We start from the raw sequence: 20,568 nt of genomic DNA, 5'->3' as shown, positions 1-20,568 counted from the left end.
CAGGTGTGAGGCAATATTAAAGTGCAAGGCTGTCTGCACAGGTAATTAATAGAAGGCAAGCAGGAGCCGGCTGGTTCCCTGAGAAAGTTCAATCAGGGCATCTTTCGTGGGGCAAAACCAGACACCAAGTACAGTATGAAATGACCTTCCTTCCTGTCCCGGCTCAAGGTAAACAGAATTAAGAAGCATGACACTTCTACATGGCATGCCCAGGCTCTGATCTGGCTCATTACTAAGTAGATAACTTTAGGCACCTCCGTCTACCTCACCTAGCCTCATTTTACACTTCCACAATTTTGAAATAACCTCAGAGGTCTTAACAAAGCAATATAAACAAAGCACTCAATCAATGACAGTTATTATTATTACCTCTCTGTAGCCAGTTGGCAGAGGGAAGCTGAACGAATGGTTTGTTTAACCTCAGATTGGTCAGCAGATGGTTCTGGGAACGAAGGAAGCAAAGGACCTCTCTTGGGCTGGAAAATGGCCCGAACCAAAGGCAAGGACGCCTGGATTACTTTCACCTGGTGAATCTGTTCATTTCAGTTCAGTCGCTCAGTCGTGTCCGACTCTTTGCGACCCCACGGACTGCAGCACAGCAGGGTTCCCTGTCCATCACCAACTCCTGGAGCTGTAGGACATGTTCAGGTGCCTGATGCACAGTGAGATCAAACAAACCAAAACGGACTTGGAGCAGAGAAAGGTTTACTGCAGGGCCACGAACTCCCAGAAGGGTTTCAGCAAAACACTTTTAAAGACAAGGTGAGGGAGATGTGTGGTTAATTGTTGCAAACTTTTCTGTATCAGAATCCTTTGATCTTGCAAGCTGTCCAAAGTCAGGTCATGGTGTTCCTGTAAACCTTGAACAAGACAAATGTTATTCTCTGTTCTGCCACTTTCTATCCCTATACAGACCCTTAAAGGTCAGAGCCCGTGGGATACCTTATCCTGTACATTTCAGGCTATAAGCAACATTCTCTCACAAAAGGTGCAGAGCCTGCTTGCCTAAGCCCAGGCAACAAGAGCCAGAAGGTTAGAAGAAAAGGAATAGATCCAATATGGAGTCAGATTTGTTCTTCTGAGTGAGTCAGTCACTCAGTCATGTCCAACTCTGCAGCCCCATGGATGGTAGCCCGCCAGACTCCTCTGCCAATGGGGTTCTACAGGCAAGAATCCAGGAGTGGGTAGCCATTCCCTTGTCCAAGGGTCTTCCCAACTCAGGGATCAAATCCCGGTCTCCTGCATTGCAGGCGGATTCTTTACCATCTGAGTCACCAGTCTAGTCCCTTGTTCTTCCCTCTTGTATTACTATTCCCAAGTTTTTCCCCCTGCCCACTGGAAGGAGCGTCAATTTTTCTGAGTTGGTGGACATTCTGTAGCCTCCTCTTCCAGTAGATTCAGGAGGATGTGAGCCCCCAGAGGTACCAACCCAGGTTCAGCTCCAGTTGCAGTGACCCTGAGCCTTTCCCCCAAAGTCTGATGGTTATAGTGGGGTGGATCACCTCCAGGCTCCCAGTGAAACTATACCTAGCTCAGGAGTTGGAGTTAAATACGGATATTTCAGGGAGATGGGCTGGTAAAGGCAAAGAGGTGTAAGTCCCTGTACTGAAGTCATTCTGCGATGTGTAACAAGCAGGACAGATGTGGTCCAAAGCTTCCAGCTTCCAAGCTTGAAATTTGGTGTCTCTCCACGTCTCTAATCCTCGGTTTCCTCAACCAGGCACATTTTCCATTATAACCCTTGCCTTGCCTGCCTCAAAATACTATGTGATAAGTAAACGAAAAGACTCACAAAACTGTATTTTGGAAATATGAGTGTTCATTATTTCCTTAAGTCCTTACTCAAGAAATAGTCAAGTGATGTATCTCTCAACCTCCTTGAGGATCTTGTACTGGACTCAGTCACTGAATTCAGCTCATCTGGAAAACGGGAATGACAACGCCATCTCGAGAGATTTGTGGGAGCTATGAAAATGCAAATACTCTCATGGCCTTCTGCAAAGTCCTAGGTCAGCCAAACTGTACCTTAATTAATTAAATGTTTCTCCCAAGAGAATACCTCAAGTTTATGTCTGAAGCATACAGAAAAGAAGCAGAAATGTTTCTGTTGCCATATAGAAAAGCAGAATGGGTGCTGCTATCTCTCTCCCTGGTCCCTCTGGGCTACATCTTTGGGTTACCTCTTTTCTCCCCCTCTATTTCCATACATGCTTTCTTTATTTTCGGTTGGTGTGATGACCCCAAAGTTTTGCCATTCTTTGCTCCCTCCTTTTTCATTTGGCTGTTTTATTCCTAACAGATCCTCTATACTCCATTATACCCCATACTTTAGGATTAGAAAGACAAAACATTTCTCCAGAGGACCAAGCTGTGTGCTCAGCTTGTCTGGCCCTGATCCCTCCCAGGTCTGCTCTGGATGTGTTTGCTCAGAGGTGGCGGAGGCGTCATTAAGTTCCCGGTTCCCTTGGAGATTAGGGTTGCAGGTTCGCCCAGGGTGCATTCAGCTCACATATTCTTTCAATCTGTGTAAAAATTAAAATGCAGCAGCTGTGATGCCTGCAAATCTCCGTGCAAGAATGGTCTGCCTGTGCTGACCGAGGAAATCAAGTCCATTAGGACCACCAGGGCTCATTCTCACTTCCAAGAAGAGAAGACTCATAAATACTAGCCTGCTGTAAACAGCAAGCAAAATGTTTTCATTTTTTGGCTGCGCTGCTTGACATGCTGGATCTTAGTTTCCCAATCAGGGATGGAACCCATATCCGCTGCACTGGAAGCAGGGAATCTTAACCACTGGACCACCAGGGAAGGCCCAAGCAAACTTTTTAAAAAATGTATTCCCTTTGGCTTTTTAATCTTTGGCTTTTGAACATGAGCAAAGTAATATGTTCTCTGACATCAGAAGAATAAAATCAAGGCTCTGAGAAATGAGTAGATCAGGATTTGAATACAACAAAATATCCCAAACCTTATCAGAAAATCCTGGACCATCCCACTCTATTTCTCCTCATATCCAACACCCCCAAACCATGTATTCTTTCCAATGATACAAAAATTTAAAAGATCATTTAAAAGATGCTTAGACATTTAGCATCACATAGGGTATGAATATTAAAACTTTAATTTATTATAATTAAATCCCAGTGCTGGATGGGGATGCTGCATAGCACAGCTGTTTAGATTGGTTACAATATTTTAATCTTTCTGAGGTCGTGGTATTTAATGAGGGGCATACAATGGCGATAATCTGAGTAATTCCTTTGCTGTATCACTCCACGAACTGCCTTGCGCCAATTCAGAGAACTCATCCTTAAGCTCCTATTAGTCTGGAATCATTTCTAGCACCAAAATCTGTTTCAATCACTGTTTAATCAGAGAAGAACTAGTGAGAGATAGATGATAACTAAATAGACAGGTAAGTGAAAGATGGTAGATACGTAGATAATTTATTCATTTGTGAGGGCTAAGTCAGTAAGAAATTCAAAGGCCAGGCCATCAGGAAGCGTCCTGAATAGAAGCATCCTGAATGGAATGAATCTCCACGGGCACAACCCAGTGCTGTCATCCTGGGTCCCAATTTCTTCTCTCTGAAAGGGAAACCTCAGTCCTGATTTTAAGTCCTTCCAATTGATGCAGTCAGGCCCATCCAGATTATCCCGTAATCTCCCTCACTTAAGGTCCAGCAGTTATAGGGACTAGTTATACAAAATATATTCACAGCATCGGTATTTGATTGAATCACTGGTCTAGCATAGGAAGGACTAGTCTACTGGACTTTAGTCAAGTTGACACATGAAAACATTATCACAAATATTTTAAAAATCCAATACCTAGGTATAAACCCTAAAAAACAAAATTTATAAGACCTCTGCATTAAAAAACTATAAAATTACAAGGAGAGCTATGTTATAAGATGTAAATGAATGGAGAATTATACCACATCCATAAATTGAATGGCTCAATATTAGAAAGCTAATAATGCTCTTCAAATTTAGCAATAGATGAATACAATCATACTTAAGTCCCCAGCAAGCCCATATATATATATATATATATATATATATATAAAACGTACATTATATAACACACACACATATATATAAAAATTGACAAATAAATTTCAGCAAGAAGGCAAAAATCACTACAACAGTTCTGAGCAACAACAAAAAGCTAGATAATTTGCACTCCAGATATCAAGACTTATTATAAAGCTATATTCATTAAAATAGTATAAATTACCATTAAAATATCAAGAGAACAGAATAGAATGCAGAAAGTGAAATATACACATGAGGTCATCTGATTTAGGATGAAGAAGCCACTCACTGCAATGCGTTGGGGAAATGACAGAATTTTCTACAAATGGTTCTGGGTCAACTGGATAACCATGGAAAAAAGTAAATCTTTATTCTCACCTCATATCATACACACACATAAATCTGTCCCAGAGATACTGTAGATCTAAACACGAGAGGTAAAACAAAAAGCTTTTAAAAGAAAATACATGAGAATATCTTCATGACCTTGGATAGGCAAACATTTCATAAGCAGGACACAATGAGCACTCACTGTAAAAGTAGGTTTATTATTGTCAAATTTAAAAATTTATATTTATCAAAGGGCACCATTAAGAAGAGAAGAGACACAGAAATAGACTCACATCTGTAGAGTCAATTGACTTGGGCAAATATGCCAAGAAAATTCAATGGGGAAAGGAAAATGTTTTCAACAAATGGTACTGAAATCAATGAACCACCACAGGAAAAAAAAAAAAGAAAAACGCCTCAAGAAGTATCATAGACCAGATGATAATGGTTTAGTTCTTGACCTGAGCAGTGATTATAGGGCTGGATACCTTTTGTGAAAATATTTCAAGCCATACACTACACTCTCATATGTACACTACTCTTCTATAAAAATATGTGTGTATACACAGGTAGAATGATTGTATATTTTACTTGAAGCCCTAACCTACGTGCTATTAATTATGAACTATCTCTAACCCACACTCTAGTTTCATAAGGCTAGAAGAAATCTTCTCTACCTTTAACTTCAGTAGTTTTTATTGGTGTCATAGGCATCTGGATTGCCATAGCAAAAAATACCACAGACTATGATATGTAACAACAGAAATTTATTTCTCACGGTTCTGGAAGCTGGAAGTCTAAGATCAGGGTGCCGCGTGGTTGGGTTCAAGTGAAGGCTTTCTGAGCTGCAGGTTGCTGACTTCTTGCTGTATCCTCACATGGTGGGGGTGGGGGGAATGAGGGAGTTATTCAGGGGGCTCCACCCTCTCAACCTCATCACCCTCAAAGGCCCCACCTTCTGACACTATCCCTTAGGCTTTAAATGGTTTTCAACACAGGAATTGAGGAAGGAAAAAAAAACAACTCTATAATAATTGGTGAGTCCTTTATGGGGCAAGCTACGTTCTTCCCTGTAGTAATAGTACCAGGTACAGCTTTTATTTCCTCTGCTGCTGCTAAGTCACTTCAGTCGGGTCCGACTCTGTGCGACCCCATAGACGGCAGCCCACCAGGCTCCCCCATCCCTGGGATTCTCCAGGCAAGAACAATGGAGTGGGTTGCCATTTCCTTCTCCAATGCAGGAAAGTGAAAAGTGAAAGTGAAGTTGCTCCGTCATGTCCGACTCTTCGCAACCCCATGGACTGCAGCCTACCAGGCTCCTCCGCCCATGGGATCTTCCAGGCAAGAGCATTGGAATGGACTGCCATTGCCTTCCCTACTAGATTGCAAAAGAATCTATCAAAAGAGCTAACCATGTCTGGGCCATAGCAAGTACTCAGTAATTACATGTCGAGGAAGTGAATGAAACTTCCATTTGGTTTTAAAACAAGCCTAAAATCCTTTTGGATTTTTGAATGTGTTGCCTATCTCCCAACCAAAACAATAAAAGAAAAACCAAAACTGTTCTGACCCTATACCTCTACATCATTTCTGAGCCAACTAAGAAATCAAAATGGAAATCTAAAAATAAATAGAGGCTTCCCCGGTGGCTCAGACCTAAATAGCAGTGAACACTCTCCAGATATGTGGGTTGCAAGTAAAGCAGTACTTGTAGGGGCCTTTAGAACCATAAATGCATCTTTTAACAAAGAACAATGGCAGCAAATGGATGAGCATTTCACAGGAGGTCATGGAAGAGAGAGGGGTGTCAGATGTTTGTTGAACCTGTACTTTAACTGCTGTTTTTAAAAAGAGTAATAAATAAACTTTTTTCTAAAGAAAAAAAAAAGCCTAAAATCTCAGTGTTTTTTTTTTTTTTTAAAGTCATCATTATAGCATTGAAACTTTTAGGATTAAATGAACTGCTGACAATGCATGGTATGAATTAATTTTAGGCATAAATTCTACAAAAGGTAATTTCTTATTCATAACACATATAGATCTCCCTGATGGCTCAGATGGTAAAGCATCTGCCTACAATGTGGGAAACCTGGGTTCGATGCTTGGGTCTGGAAGATCCGCTGGAGAAGGAAATGACAACCCACTCCAGTACTCTTGCCTGGAAAATCCCATGGACACAGCCCACAGGGACTCAAAGAGTTGGACACGACTGAGCGACTTCACTTCACTCACATAATACATGTACATTTCCATAAAGCAATATGGCTGGTACAATTTTTTCATCACTTGAATATCAATAATTTTTTCATTAAAATATATATTTTTAACATGAAGCAGTCCCTATCAGGTTTCCCTGGTACCTCAGAGGGTAAAGCATTTGCCTGCAATGCGGGAGACCTGGGTTCGATCCCTGCTTCGGGAAGATCCTCTGGAGAAGGAAATAGCAACCTGCTCCAGTATTCTTGCCTGGAGAATCCCATGGACGGAGGAGCCTGGTGGGCTACAGTCCACAGGGTCGCAAAGAGTCAGACATGACTGAGCAACTTCACTTTCACTTTCAGTCTCCATCAGTGTGAAAGAGAGACAAGCACCATAGTCCAGTGGTTGATTCATTCACCAGGTACCTTGACTAGATGCTTGCAGCACATCCGCATTAAACCGTGATTATTTGTTTACTTTCCACAAAGTCAGACACGACTGAGGAACTGAGGACAAACAACCTCGTCCTTATACACTGGGCCCCTCAAGGACAGGGACCCCCATCTCACCCATCTTTGTATGCACCACACGTACTCCATTTCTTTACTTTGGGTTTTGAAATGGCTTCCCTTGTGGCTCAGCTGGTAAAGAATCTGCCTGCAATGTGGGAGACCTGGGTCTCATCCCTGGGTCGGGAAGATCCCCTGGAGAAAGGAAAGGCTACTCACTCCAGTATTCTGGCCTGGAGAATACCATGGAGTGGATAGTCCATGGGGTTGCAAAGAGTCGGACACGACTGAGCGACTTTCACTTTCACAAATTATATATAAACCTAGATTTTTTTTTATATACACAAACTAACTGAATAATCTGGAATCAAGAGAACTTCATTTTATTCATGTTTTAAAAGATTTCTTTGTTGCGGACCATTCTTAAAGTCTTTATTGAATTTGCTATAATATTGCTTCTGCTTTATATTTTGGTATTTTGGCCATAAGGCATGTAGGATCTTAGCTCCCCAACCAGGGATCAAGTTTGAATCCACTACATTGGAAGATGAAGTCTTAACCACTGGAGCCCTACGGAAATCCCAAGAGAGCTTCACTTTAAGCCTACCCTTGCTTTAAACTCAAGTACTGCCAGAAAAAAGAAATTTCTTTTTCTTCCTTCTTTATTTCCTCCCTTTCTATTGTCAACAGTAGCAATAGTAATAAATTGCTTTGTAAATTGTAGACAATTTCTATGTGTAACGGGGCTTCCCTGGTGGCTCAGAGGTTAAAGCATCTGCCTGCAATGCGGGAGACCTGGGATCGATTCCTGGGTTGGGAAGATCCCCTGGAGAAGGAAATGGCAACCCACTCCAGTATTCTTGCCTCAAAAATCCCATGGACAGAGGAGCCTGGTGGGCTATACTCCACGGGGTAGCAAAGAGTTGAACAGGACTGAGCGACTTCACTTTCTATGTGTAATTCATATCAATATACTTTCTCTACTTATCACACAGTAGATTCCACATTGGCATATGCTATCACAAAAATGACATCTCTTTGGGGGATATATGTAGCCTTCAGCTCTTCTGTGTCTTGGTATTGTTGTTGCCTTTGCTGTTTAGACACAAAGCCATGTCTGACTTTTTGCAACCCCATGGACTGTAGCTAGTCAGCTTCCTCTGTCCATGGGATACTCCAGGCAGGAATACTGCAGTGGGTTGCCATTTCCTTCTCCAGAGGATCTTCCCAACCCAGGGATCGAACCTGCATCTTCTTCATTGGCAGGTGGATTCCTTATTCCTGAGCCACCGGGGAAACCCGTGTCCTTGTTGTTGTTCAGTTGCTCAGTTGTGTCCAGCTCTTTGCAATTCCACGGACTGCAGCATATCAGGCTTCCCTGTCATTCATTATCTCCCAGAATTTGCTCAAACTCATGGTATGTTTGAATATACTCATGATCATCAAGCATTAAAAGGCCCCAGGTAAGTGTCACGCCCATCATTAACCCTGCCCCCTTTGATTATTAATCTCTCTAAATATTACTGAGCAACTAACACCAAATATTTCAGGATTGCAAATACACTTTGTTGCATATGAATTCCAGTTGACTGATAGGGATGTCTTAAGGTCCTCTATTGAGAAAGAATCTGAGGTTATCTTCACTCTCAGCAATAAAATTAGTAAAGAAGACTGGACAAGTGGTACAGTTCAGTTCAGTTCAGTCACTCAGTCGTGTCCAACTCTTTGCGACCCCATGTATCACAGCATGCCAGGCCTCCCTGTTCATCACCATCTCCCGGAGTTCACTCAGACTCACATCCATCGAGTCAGTGATGCCATCCAGCCATCTCATCGTCAGTCGTCCCCTTCTCCTCCTGCCCCCCAATCCCTCCCAGCATCAGAGTCTTTTCCAATGAGTCAACTCTTCTCATGAGGTGGCCAGAGTACTGGAGTTTCAGCTTTAGCATCATTCTTTCCAAAGAAATCTCAGGGTTGATCTCCTTCAGAATGGACTGGTTGGATCTCCTTGCAGTTCAAGGGACCCTCAAGAGTCTTCTCCAACACCACAGTTCAAAAGCATCAATTCTTCGGCACTCAGCCTTCTTCACAGTCCAATTCTCACAACCATACATGACCACAGGAAAAACCATAACCTTGACTAGACGGACCTTAGTCGGCAAAGTAATGTCTCTGCTTTTGAATATACTGTCTAGGTTGGTCATAACTTTTCTTCCAAGGAGTAAGCATCTTTTAATTTCATGGCTGCAATCAGCATCTGCAGTGATTTTGGAGCCCTCCAAAAATAAAGTCTGACACTGTTTCCCCATCTATTTCCCATGAAGTGATGGGACAGGATGCCATGATCTTCGTTTTCTGAATGTTGAGCTTTAAGCCAACTTTTTCGCTCTCCTCTTTCACTTTCATCAAGAGGCTTTTGAGTTCCTCTTCACTTTCTGCGATAAGGGTGGTGTCATCCGCATATCTGAGGTTATTGATATTTCTCCTGGCAATCTTGATTCCAGCTTGTGTTTCTTCCCGTCCAGCATTTCTCATGATGTACTCTGCATAGAAGTTAAATAAGCAGGGTGACAATACACAGCCTTGACATACTCCTTTTCCTATTCGGAACCAGTCTGTTGTTCCATGTCCAGTTCTAACTGTTGCTTCCTGACCTGCATACGTATTTCTCAAGAGGCAGGTCAGGTGGTCTGTATTCCCATCTCTTTCAGAATTTTCCACAGTTTATTGTGATCCACACAGTCAAAGGCTTTGGCATAGTCAATAAGCAGAAATAGATGTTTTTCTGGAACTCTCTTGCTTTTTCCATGATCCAGCAGATGTTGGCAATTTGATCTCTGCCTCCTCTGCCTTTTCTAAAACCAGCTTGAACATCAGGGAGTTCACAGTTCACATATTGCTGAAGCCTGGCTTGGAGAATTTTGAGCATTACTTTACTAGCATGTGAGATGAATGCAGTTGTACAGTAGTTTGAGCATTCTTTGGCATTGCCTTTCTTTGGGATTGGAATGAAAACTGACCTTTTCCAGTCCTGTGGCCACTGCTGAGTTTTCCAAATTTGCTGGCATATTGAGTGCAACACTTTCACAGCATCATCTTTCAGGATTTGAAACAGCTCAACTGGAATTCCATCACCTCCACTAGCTTTGTTCGTAGTGATGCTTTCTAAGGCCCACTTGACTTCACTTTCCAAGATGTCTGGCTCTAGATGAGTGATCACATCATCATGATTATCTGGGTCGTGAAGATCTTTTTTGTACAGTTCTTCTGTGTATTCTTGCCAACTCTTCTTAATATCTTCTGCTTCTGTTAGGTCCATACAATTTCTGTCCTTTATCAAGCCCATCCTTGCATGAAATATTCCCTTGGTATCTCTAATTTTCTTGAAGAGATCTCTAGTCTTTCCCATTCTGTTGTTTTTCTCTATTTCTTTGCATTGATCGCTGAAGAAGGCTTTCTTATCTCTTCTTGCTATTCTTTGGAACTCTGCATTCAGACGCTTATATGTTTTTGCAATTCCTTTTCTATGGCCTTTAATTATTTAATCCCAAAGTGAAAAGTGAAATAGGCACTCATTTACTATTAGTTCCTCATTCAAGATATACTTTGAAAACTATGATAGGTTCCTAATAGCCAATATAGAGATTTTTCTTTTTAAATTAATTTTTATTGGAGTATAGTTGAGTTACAATGCTGTTAGTTTCTACTGTACAGTAAGATAAATCAGCCATACATATACCTATGTATGTGTACATGGCAAGTTGCTTCAGTCACATCCAACTCTTGGCGACCCTATGGACTGTAGTCCACCAGGCTTCTCTGTCCGTGGGATTCTCCAGGCAAGAAGACTGAAGTGGGTTGCCTTGCCCTTCTCCAGGGGATCTTTCCTACCCAGGGATTGAGGTGGTTGTCTCTTAGCTCTCCTGTACTGGCAGGTGGGTTCTCTACCAGTAGCACCACCAAAAATCCACTCCCTTTTGGACTTCCCTCGCATTCAGGTCACCACAGTGCATTAAGCAGACTTCCTTGTGCTACACAGTACATTCTCATTAGCCATCTATTTTATACACAGTATCAACCGCTGCTGCTGCTGCTAAGTCGCTTCAGTCGTGTCCGACTCTGTGCAACCCCATAGACGGCAGCCCACCGGTTCCCCCGTCACTGGGATTCTCCAGGCAAGAACACTGGAGTGGGTTGCCATTTCCTTCTCCAATGCATGAAAGTGAAAAGTCAAAGTGAAGTCGCTCAGTTGTGTCCAACTCTTAGCGACCCCATGGACTGCAGCCTACTAGGCTCCTCCGTCCATGGGATTTTCCAGGCATGAGTACTGGAGTGGGATGCCATTGCCTTCTCCAGTAGTACTGACAGAATTAGCTAAATGCTTTAGACCGCTTCCTCATAGGGCCTTATGGACAAGATATTCTTGTTATGGTTTGTCCCATTATTTTAACAATGTTGATTAACGATGTTTCATAACACTTCGCTTAAAAAACAGTACTGTCTTTTAAACATTATGATAGCTCATCCACCTTGTGTAACTTTCCTGCTCATTGCAGAGACATGTTCCTATACCCATTCGACAAGTAAGAAACTGAGTCACAACAGAGCATAATGTAGTAATCCAGAGAGCTGAATCTGTGTTTCTCTAACCATAGAAATTAGGGAAGACAATGATGTCCTGACAATCATTCTACTATCTTCTAAAATAATGTTCTGTTTTTGTGACTTCCCAAGAGAAGTCCCTTTCACGAACTTTTCTGCTTACTCACTGCATGCTTATACCTTGCTTAGTATAAAAAGTCTAACATTCAAACACAGGCAGGGAGTAAATTCAAATAAAGTTGGGACTAGACTTGTAATTGTCTTCCAGAAATACAAAGCTTAAGTAGTTGTATTTTTTTCTTTCTTTCTCTTCAAGCTGAGTTTATTTTTGATACAGGTGTCCAACCGGCATACACACCTGTTGCTCACTCTTCATTGTATATCAGTAACAGACTGTACATTACAAGTAAAGGGAGAAAGAAAACTTATACAGAAATCACACAAGAACATAGCTTGGTGTTGCTTTTCTCTCTTTTTCCTCTTTTTTTTTTTTTTTTTTTTTGGCATGGCAGCCACAGACACTAGGAATGGCTTGAAAGAAAAGTTTGTGGTTCCCTGTGGCCCGCAGTCAGAAGGTATATTGTGTAGATGGATGAAACCCTAAGATTTGGATCATTTATTTTGAAAACCTGGTACATTTTACCAGCTGAGCATTGGTTACTGCTCCCTAAAACCAAATACATTTTCATTTTCTACTTTCCATGAAAAGAAATAACAAGAAACTCTATTTCCTGGAGCCACATCAGGCTCTCAGGAGTGACTGCCTAGCTAGGTAAAGGCTACTCCTACATCCTTAAGATCAAATGACACCTCTAATCTAAATCAAGACCAGTTTTGACTTGTGAATTGCAGGGTTCTAAATATTATGCGATTCATGGGGTCGCAGAGAGTCAGACACAACTGAGCGACTAAACTGAACTGAACTGAAATATTATTTTAGGTCCTGTCTTCCGATTCACTCCTTTGGATTAAATGTCTTTTCCCCAACGGTGAGATTTTAAAAATATCACCCAATTATTTCCTAGTAAAGCACTTTCTCCTGTTTCTTAAAGAATTTGTTAACTCTTGAAATTGTCACTCCACCAAACATTTGTGAGTATAATTAATTCATTTTCTTGGTTTCATAGGTGAGATATCACATGTACAAATTATAATCTATAGATCTACTTCCTGTAGCACCACGTGTTCAGCACAGCGACCTATTACACCACACACACCATTCGTTAGCACTAATGGACACTGTGTGCATAGACCCCGCTCATTAACTGGAAGAGTAAACCCCCTTGTGCATAAATAAATCACACTCCCAGGTACAGAAAGGCATTATTTCTATCTTTACATTTGCCTTTCAATGCTTGTCTAATAAATGCAATTGGACTGTTCTATCTTTTATTGTAGCAAAGACTTGGCCTTGCTGGGAACAAATTCCACGTGCTGAAGTCTGTCCATTTCCATCCTAACAGCATTAGAAGCATCACTATCCTTTACTCGGTCACTAATATTTCATGTCAAAAGACGCACGATCAAAGTGGAAGACTGTTTTGCAGGCTGATACTATAATAAGGTAGAAGAGCTTCCCTGGTGGCTCAGTGGTACAGAATCCACCTGCCAATGCAGGAGATGTGGGTTCAATATCCATGTCGGAAAGACTCTCTGGAGAAGGAAATGGTAACCCACTCCAGTAGTCTCAGCTGGGAAATCTCATGGACAGAGAAGCCTGGTGGGCTACAGTCCATGAGGTCGCAAAAGAGTGAGACACAATTTAGCAACTAAACAATGGCGACGATAAGGCACGTAGGTCTGACAAGCAGGGAAAACTTCTGGCTGAGTTTCAGGCAAAGAGGCCTCTTGAATTCTGGATGTCACCCCTACCTGTTTCTGTCTGTCTGTCCGAAATGGGCATACACGATCATATCATCAGTATCTGTGTTCTGACTTCCTCGGCTGTAAAATGAGATAATACTATTAGGACTGAGCTTGTCAAGCTGTTGGGAGAATTAAATGAAATAACAGACATGAAGCATTTGTCACAAGACCCGACACAATAGAACATAAACTAGAAAAAAAAAAAAAAAAGCTCAGATGATCTACCAATTAATTGGAGCCACTTAAATCTTGATAACAAGGTCCTACTGTGTGGCAGTCACTTTAAGGGATGTTTGTCTTACCTTATCCCGAGAATTGCTCACTATTTGGACAGACAGTTATTATGTCCATTGCACACATAAACAATACTGCAGTTTATAGAAACCTGGATCAGAGAGGTTCAGCCATTCTCTCCAGGTTGCACAGATTCTGGCACAAGGACTCTGGGGTTCAGGTTAATGCTCACTCTCTGATTAAAACAAAAAACTGAAGGACAAATGCAGGAGAAACTTTTTGTTCTAAAATGATATATGTGAGTGTGCACGCTAAGTCACTTCAGTCATGTCCGACTCTTTGCAACCCTATGGATTGTAGCCCACCAGGCGCATCTGTCTACAGGATTCTCCAGATAAGACTATTGGTGTGGGTAGCCACATCCTCCTCCGGGGCTGCCAACAATTAGAGGTCTAATTGTTGCTTCTCAGAGAATTTTTATAGAAAATAGTTTACTAAAACAGAAAAATGTTTCTAACAATATCATCAAGTATGGAGAGATTCAATTATAGAAACTAGGCATCTTTCAGTTCAGTCACTCAGTCGTGTCCGACTCTTTGCGACCCCATGAATCGCAGCATGCCAGGCCTCCCTGTCCATCACCAACTCCCGGAGTCCACTCAGATTCACGTCCATCGAGTCAGTGATGCTATCCAGCCATCTCATCCTCTGTCGTCCCCTTCTCCTCCTGCCCCCAATCCCTCCCAGCATCAGAATCTTTTCCAATGAGTCAACTCTTCGCATGAAGTGGTCAAAGTACTGGAGTTTCAGCTTTAGCATCATTCCTTCCAAAAGAAATCCCAGGGCTGATCTCCTTCAGAATGGACTGGTTGCATCTTTAGCATCAAATAAATGAGTTTCAGAGTAACTTTGTTACCTTGCAAGCCATCTCAGCTCAAACTCCTCCTGATTCACACATGGTGGGGGAATGGGGCAAGGCTGGGTATGGGAGGGAGCAGGGGAAGATATCTAGTCATATTTTTCTATTTGTGAAAATTCCCTGGTAAAACTGCCAGAATTCCTGACTTAGTTTAAAAAAAGAGAGAGCGAGAGAAAGAAAAGGGTTGGTTTGGAATACAAACTACAAAAGAATAAGGATGCTTTTATCCACATTTATACAGAGATTTTTTTTTTAATGTTTACTCGTAATGATTAGTGTTTGAAAAGATTTATCTAGTACAAAAATAGTTTTAAAGTTGTAAAAAATGTTTTAAATAAATAAGAGGCTCTGAGAACCATCTAGCATTTACAACACTGTTAAGTACTGATTGAAGTGTCATCTTAGCAAAGCTTCTAAAATTTCTTGCATAAACTAGTGCCCTTATATGTCTACACAAACAGTTTCTCCATTGCAAATAGTCTGTAGTTTCGGCTCTCAACAAAGACAGATACCTCGAGCAAGGATTTAGTATTAGCATTTCTTCACAAAATGGTGAAATTTTATTATGACCTTTTCTTCTAATATAGCTTGGTATAATCTACATTATATTTAGATCCAAAAAAGTAGTGTAAAAATCTCCATGTTAAAAAAAAAGTGGCATTTTGTTGTAAATCAAAGAGATTTTTCTATATAGGTATGGCTACCCTTCCTGCATGTATAAATTAATAGAAGATCTTTTAAAACTCAGTTAAAAATATATATATATATACATATATATCTAAAACATATATAAAATACCAAGAGGCCATTAATAACATTCTACGTTTTTTTCTCAAATTCAATCCAGTCCTATTCTTTGAGTTGTATGTTTTGTATCTGTCACCACTCAGAATACTAAAGATTCTAAAATGCTGGATTCTGAAACATAACCATTAGAATAGTTGTTACATATTTAATTTCATGCTCCACTCAGCATAAAGCAGTTGTGAGACTACAGACCAAGGCAAATTAAGTGGTTCCTTAGATAATTTCCTGCTTAATTGAAAGCAGGTAGCTTTTTAAAAGTAATAATTGGCTTTGTTTCAAATGATTGTAAGGTTATTTCTTTTTTTTTTTTAAATACATGGTCATAGGGTTAACATTCTACTTAGTCCAAACACAAAGGGCTGGAAGTCTCCCACTGAGTCTAAGGGATAAGAATGTGACCCAGTGCTGACAACAAATGAATGGAACACACCATAGAGGTGTGTAGATATGGGGGCATGGGGCAAAGTGGAGGGAAAAAAGAAAACACACACACATATATATGAACATATACATATGTCCTTTTTTCATTAACATGTACAATAAATTAGATATCCTTTCTATCACGCTGCTTTACTCTTAGCATTGGTTTAATGTTAGCAAGTTGTCAGTTATGGAATTGGCAGCCCCAGTTCATATCTAACAGACAGGGATTTCTTATTATAGTATAAAACTAACCATCAGCTATAAAAGACTTCCCTGGTGGTCCAGTGGCTAAAGCTCTGTGTTCCAACGCAGAGGGCACGGCTTCCATCCCTGGTCAGGAAACTAAGATCCCACATGCCATGTGGTATGGCTAATAATAAACAAAAAACTAACTTTAGCTGTGATATACTCTGTCTTACTTTAGGAGATGCAGTACAAGGAGTGACTGAATGTAAGCATACCAACAAGGAAGACAAAGGAATAAGGTTTGGCACAAATACCTCTGTAATTAGTAGACTACAGAGTTCTGTTTTGCCAGGAGTCGGTATTCAGATCTTTTCAAATAAATCAGACCTGCTAAAAACCTTTTAAATTACAGAAAAGATAGAATGCTTTCTTGTTGCCTGGATTTAAGAGAAAAACAGAGACAGAAAGAGGCAGAGAGAGAGGAACAGATGTTCTTCAGAACCAAAAACTTTACAGCATAACAAGGGAAATGTTGCTGCTTAGTCACTCAGTCATGTCTGACTCTTTGTGACCCCATGGACTGTAGCCCGCCAAACTCTGTCCATGGAATTTCCCAGGCAAGAACACTGGAGTGGGTTGACATTTCCTTCTGCAGGGGATCTTCTCAGTCCAGGGATTGAACCCACATCTTCTGAACTGACAGTCCAATTCTTTGCCACTGAGCCTACCAGGGAAGCCCACAAGGGAAATACAGATATTGAATTTTTACATTCAATTGCCAAGATGATTCATGCAACTGATAACAGTGAACATCAGTACCCTACAGCTATGGGCAAAATTCTAACTTGTCTGAGTCTTTTTTTATTGAAGAAGAGTGGATTTACAATATTGTGTTAGTTTCAGGTGTACAGCATGATCCTGACTGGTTTTTGTTTTGCATCTGGATCTAAACTTTACACCTTATATAATAATAAACTTAAGATGAATTATACACTTAAATGTAAAATGTGAAATTATAAAACTTTTAAAGGAAAACATAAAAGAAAATCTTCAAGATCCACGATGTAGTGGAAATTTCTTAGACACAACACCAAAAGCATGATACCTTTTTAAAATATCAAAATATTGGTCTTCCTCAAAATTAAAAACTTTGCTCTCCAACAGAATCTTTTAAGAGTATAAAAAGACTGGGACAAAGTACTTGCAAATCCCATGTCTGATAAAGGATCTGTATCTAGAATTTATGAACAACTCTCAAAACTCAAAAGAAACAAAACAATCTAATACAAAAATGGGCAAAAAAAATAGGAAGAGACATTTCACTGAAGAGGATATGTGGATGGCAAATAAAGACACTAAAAGATATTCAACATTACTAGTCATTAGGAAACTGCAAATTAATAATATCATAGTGAGATATCACTAGACACATATTGGAACAGTTAAAATAAAAAATGCTTTCTCGTGTATGAGTGTTGGAAAAGTAAAACAGTACAGCATTTCTGGAAAATAGTTGGGCAGTTTCTTAAAAAACTAAACATATACTTACCATATGAGCCAGCAATCACACTCCTGGGCATTTATCCCAGAGAAATGACAATTTACGTCCACAGAAGAACCTTTAAGTGAATGCTCATAGCAACTTTATTTGGAACAGCCGCCAAGAAAGGAAACAATCACAGTGTCCTACAATAGGTGAATAATTAAACGATGGTACAGCCATATGATGAAATACCTCTCAGTAACAGGAAGGAACAAACTACTGTTACCTGCAACACCTTGTATAGATCTGAAGAGCATTGTGCTGAGTAAAAAAAGCCAATCTCCGAAGGTCACAAGCTTGTAAGAATCAACTTATATAATCTTTCTCAAAGGGCAAAATAATAGAGATGAAGAATAGGCAAATAGCTGACAACCGTAGGGAATGGTAGGGGCTGGGTTACTACAAAGGAGGACACCAGGAAGATCCTAGTTGTGTTAGAATAGTTCCAGGCCTTGACTGTGCTAGTGGCTACAACAATCTGCAAATGATGAGATGACACAGAATTACAGGGACACTTTATACCAATGTCAGTTTCCTGATTTTACAGCTGTTTAATAGTTATGTAAATGTAAACCAAGATGGAAACAAAGTAAAGGATATATTGAACCTTGTTCTACTATATTTGTAACTTTCTGTGAATTGATAAGGGGAAATTAATTAAAAAAAGATGTCCCAGGCCATACCCCAGACCAAGTAAACAAAAATTTCTAGGGAAGGAACCTAGCCAAGCATATTTTTTAAAAAGTTCCTAGGGTAACACTCAAGTGTGGCTAGGGTTGGAACCACTGGCAGCTAATGCTGTTACTGAAATTACAGGTGAGTGAAATACCTGTGATTAAGTCTAGTTGAAGACAGAAAGGAAGGGGAAAAAAATAAATATGCAGATCTGTTTTAAATAGTGTCCCCCCATGTTGAAACCTGGCACTTAAATGAATCCAAATAATGTGGCTGGGATAATCAGTCATCCGTTAAGTTACAGACCATTTTATACAAAAAAAAATGTCAACCCCAATAGATTGTTCTTTGGATTCTAAAGCACTTGGTATGGATGTTATAATTTTAAAATGCTTAGGAGTAATTACAATCACACTTAAATATGCAGCAATTTTAGAAAATTAATGTTTCACTGAGTCCTCATTTTTGTTGGGTAACAAAATGAGTTCGTGGGTTTAAAGAAACAAAAATTAACAAACTGATGACTGCCACCAGCAGTTTCCTGGGAAACGTGAAAAGTAAATACTGCAATCTTGATCGTGAATTCTAATATATTAGTTATATTAATGATCATCAACTACTACGTCGTAGTCTCTTTACAAATAACTGTGCCCAATGTGCTTAGTAATCACTCCTTAGCACCATCATCCAAAGATACTCACTGTGCATCATCTATTCAACTGAGTCGGGAGACGTAAAGTTTAGGAGAGTCCTTCTCTGCCTTCGAAGTGTTTAAAATCCATTTGGAGACTGAACTAAACATATAAACAACAAATAAAGCAAAGAAGTATATGCTGAAACCTGGAAAGTAGAAAGGGGCCGAAGGGCTTGCTTTTACTGGAGGTATTTTTGCAAGAGCTGGAAAGGGAATTTGCCTCCTCCCGGCTCAAGAATCCCGCAGACCGGCAGCTTCGGCAATGCAAATTTATGCTATCCGTGGGAGGGTTTCGCTTAGTTCTGCTATGGACTTACTTCCAAAAATGCAGATGTTCTGAAGCAAGAGTTTTGTCAAAAAAATAAAAGTGAAATAAAGCATAAAGGATTACCTCCCACCCAACCCTGGTCAATAGCTAAGTCTTCTTCACTCCCTTCACCTCCCCAACTCGCCCACCTTCAGGGCTTAAAGAGTTTTGGATGGGGGTGGGCTGGGGTGAGGGTGGAAATGGGTTGCATACTGAACTATTTGCCTTACTCGGAAAACCAGCAACCTCTTCCATCTCTCCTTGTTCTTTCTCTCTCCCTCCCTCCCTCTCCTTGCAAATACTCTCCATTCTTATTTACACCACTACAACTTCCCAGATATGTTTTCTCTCCTGGGATGATTCATCGTTTTGGAAGCGTCCAGTCCCTAACTTGAAGTTCCTAAAAGTCTTGAAGTCTGCTTTAAAAGGAAAATAAGAACCGCCGCGTTTTAAGAGGGGATAGCGCGAAACTCTTTCTTAAAAAAGTTGTTTTGCGATCGTGGGAGGCAATCAACACCTACTCCGACATTCTTCTCTAGGACAGCCGAGGTTTATCATTTTCGCTATTATGGCAATAAATTTTCCTCCTTTTGCCTTACGCCTTTTGGCAGGAGCCTAGACTCTGCAGGTGTGAGCGCTTCCAAGGGCTGAACCCAACCGCCAGTAGGTCTGCCGAGCCTAGCATGGGATGCTGCCCAGCAAAACACAGCCCAGGGAGACCGCGACGGAGGAAGGGAGGCCGCAAGCACGCTTCAGGAGAGACTGGGATTAGAGCCCTAGAAAACTAGAGGGAGAGCATTTCCCGGCAGGGGGAAGCCGCAGGAGCCTGGAGAAAAAGAGAAAGAAAGAAAAGAAAAGAAACCCACCCCCGCGCTCCTAGGCTCAGCGAGAGTGCGAGAGCGCGCGGGCTGCTCGGGACGCTCCAGCTGGAAGTCATTGTGCCGGCTGGCGTCGGCGTCGTCAAGGCGACCGCCCGGCCGGCGCCAGCGGAGGGGGGAAGGCGGGCTCGGTGAATGGGTGACGTCACGCGGCCGGCGCCAGGCAGTCTGGGCAGCCGAGCCAATGAATCAGCTGTCGGGGGAGCGAGTGCGGCGCGCGGGAGGAGGGTGCTGGAATGCGCCGGGAGCCGCGCGGCCCAGGCCGGGGAGGCGCTGCGCCCGGCCCCGCCCCGCCCCGCCGGTCCCAGGGCGGCCGGCGCGTTCCAGGCGAGGCTGCGCTGGCGCTCCTGGCTCCTCGC

At 41.4% G+C, this 20,568-nt stretch overlaps 1 long non-coding RNA gene across 1 annotated transcript in view; it reads right to left on the bottom strand.

Moving 5' to 3' along the window:
• LOC132658310 (uncharacterized) overlaps positions 1 to 20,278 on the bottom strand; it is a 33,653-nt gene extending 13,375 nt beyond the window's left edge. Inside the window, exon 1 of the long non-coding RNA XR_009597743.1 lies at positions 370 to 20,278. This is a non-coding gene — a long non-coding RNA (uncharacterized LOC132658310). The remainder of the gene's footprint in view (positions 1 to 369) is intronic.
• Positions 20,279 to 20,568: the final 290 nt, after the last annotated feature.

Source organism: Ovis aries, chromosome 20 (genome assembly GCF_016772045.2).
Source record: "Ovis aries strain OAR_USU_Benz2616 breed Rambouillet chromosome 20, ARS-UI_Ramb_v3.0, whole genome shotgun sequence".
NCBI lineage: Eukaryota > Metazoa > Chordata > Mammalia > Artiodactyla > Bovidae > Ovis > Ovis aries.
The sequence above is the reverse complement of the archived record's forward strand: the minus strand, read 5'-3'. Positions and strand labels throughout refer to the sequence as shown.